Genomic DNA, 2,890 nt, shown 5'->3' with positions numbered 1-2,890 from the left:
CATAATATATCCTCTTTTTATACACAGTTATTCCACTTTTAAATAACTTTAAATAAGACAATAAAGAAAGAAAGTCTTGAGAGCCACCAAAGAAAACAACACTCTTGACTGTGAGCTAGTTCATCTGGCGTATGACTACAAGCTCATCTGCTACTGTTTGCCCCATAATTGTGTTTGAATCAGACTGAGCCTTCTTTATGGTCTCATTCTCCATTAGACAACTCAAACAGGAAAGAAGCAATTCTAAACCATTTTCTGACAATAACTCACTATCTATTTCCTACGATGACCAGCGGGATAGGACATCTTCGGTTCTCTTAGTTTTGTCCTGGCCATGGCACACATAGCCTATTTTATACAGATGCTGGTCATAAAAATAGATTAGCATCAAAAAGTTGATTTATTTCAAGAATTCAACTTAACAGGTGAAACTAATATTATAGACTCATTACATGCAAAGTGAGATATTTCAAGCCTTTATTTGTTATAATTTTGATGATTATGGCTTACAACTTATGAAACCCACGAAATCAAAATATTACATGAAATCACACAGTAATTACACAGTGATACCATGGTAATTGAACCAGGTTTTGGTTCTTTTGGCAGTGTGGGCAGGTGCAAATCCTGCTGGAAAATGAAGTCAGCATCTCCATAAAGCTTGTCTGCTGAAGGAAGCATGAAGTGCTCTGAAAATGTCCTGGTAGACGGCTGCGTTGAGTGGACAGCACAGTGGACCAACACCAGCCGATGACATGGCTCCCCAAACCAACACAGACTGTGGAAACTTCACACTGGACTTCAAGCATCTCGGATTGTGTGCCTCTCCATTCTTCCTCCAGACTCTGGGACCTTGGTTTCCAAATGAGATGCAAAATTGGCTCTGATCAGAAAAGAGGACTTTGGTCCACTGTGCTTTATTAAATCCAGAGTCAACGCAGCCGTCTACCAGGACATTTTCAGAGCACTGCATGCTTCCTTTATTTTCCAGCAGGATTTGCACCTGCCCACACTGCCAAAAGAACCAAAACCTGGTTCAATGACCATGGTATCACTGTGTAATTACTGTGTGATTTCATGTAATATTCTAATTTTCTGGGATTTTGATTTCGTGGGTTTCATTAAGCTGTAAGCCATAATCATCAAAATTATAACAAATAAAGGCTTGAAATATCTCCCTTTGCATGTAATGAGTCTATATAATATATTAGTTTCACCTGTTAAGTTGAATTCTTGAAATAAATCAACTTTTTGATGATATTCTAATTTTATGACCAGCACCTGTATATGCATACACATGTGTGTGTACATATATTATATAAACACAAACTTGTATGTTAGTTGCGATTAATCGGTTAAAAAATATAGGCCTACAAGAACATATTTTGATGTGTCCCATCCCACACCCATTTAAATCTATTCACAGTCTGTGTAATATTTGTATATTATTATTATTATTAGGGCCCTATAGCCTCAAATTCCCATAAAGTGAAAAATTCCCGTAAGTATGCCTATACAGAAATAGAGTCATATAAAATCAAAGCTTCATAGGCAGAACTGTCTGGATTTTACAGTGTTAACAAAACAAAGGCTATATGGTACTAGGCCTAATAGATAACACAGAACGTTAATTGGGTAATGAGATCAAGCGAAAAATTAAACAAAAATAAAATAGCCGACATATCAGTTTGAAAGACAATGGGATGGGATTAATATATTTTTTCTTTTTGTAGCTGAAATATTATTTTTCTAATAATAATAACAAATTATTCAAACATTTTAAATTTTAATTTCAATCACATACTGATGTAACATAAGAAATGTGTGTTGTAAAAATATGTTGTTCCCTCAACATAGGAACTGGAGGCCATGACTTCACATCGTGTGGCCACAACATAAGGATGACGTTACCTCGACAAAATTATTTCGTGGCCAACATAACACGTTCCCACAAATTATTATCATGTGGCCACGGCATATACAGTATCACGTTCCAAAACTAAGTGAGCCCCCTAACATGTCCCCTCCCGGTCACAGTAATTTCCAGCATCCCCTAAAAACATTTTACAGCAAACAGGCTCATTCACTTTAAAAACTCAATTTGTCAGCAACAAATAGCAGAAGGAGAAAGTGAAGACAGAGAAACAAACTGGAGAGAGATGCGTCACAGATTCACACAATTGATCAGACCTGCTGCAAGTCACGACTGTGACGGAGACACACCAGACCTTCCTCAAAGTTTGGATCAGGTGAACAAGACCCTCAGTTCTCTGCCAATTTATGAGGGATGAGAAAGCATAATTGGAAAATGATAGGGATAAATTGAAGGAAACAATCCATAAATCAATAGAGACAGAGTTTAATGAAGGATGGACAGACAGTGAGATTAAGAGTAATGGTTGTGTAATACAAGAAAAGGTACTTGATGCTTGCTCTATTTTCTCCCTCTCACTTTGGCCAATGAATGTCCTTTTCCTGTAGTAGATTGTGATTACTGCATGATTAAAACAATAAATAAAAAATGTGTAGATATTGCTGGAGTGGATATCCATTTCAGCAATAGTTTTAATTTATTCATATTAGAGTACATATGTAAATAAATAATAAAATAAATGCCCTGACATTTGAATGTGACTCTATGGGGAAACAGACTGAATGTTTTAGATATTATTCCACACAAAAAAGAGATTTTTTATTAATCCCAATTGTTCATTCCTGGAAATCAAAAAAGAAAAAAGTCCAGGCTTTCTATGATCACTGGATAGTTCCTGAGTTTAAAAAATACTGTATGAAGAAAAAAATCATTACATCTAAAAAAAACAATAAATTCATTAAATGTATAAATAGATTGAAATGGAAATATTACAATGAAACAAACCACACTGAGGAA

The sequence above is a fragment of the Rutilus rutilus genome (assembly GCF_951802725.1).
Source record: "Rutilus rutilus genome assembly, chromosome: 3".
NCBI classification, from domain to species: Eukaryota; Metazoa; Chordata; class Actinopteri; order Cypriniformes; family Leuciscidae; genus Rutilus; species Rutilus rutilus.
This window is presented reverse-complemented; position numbering follows the sequence as displayed.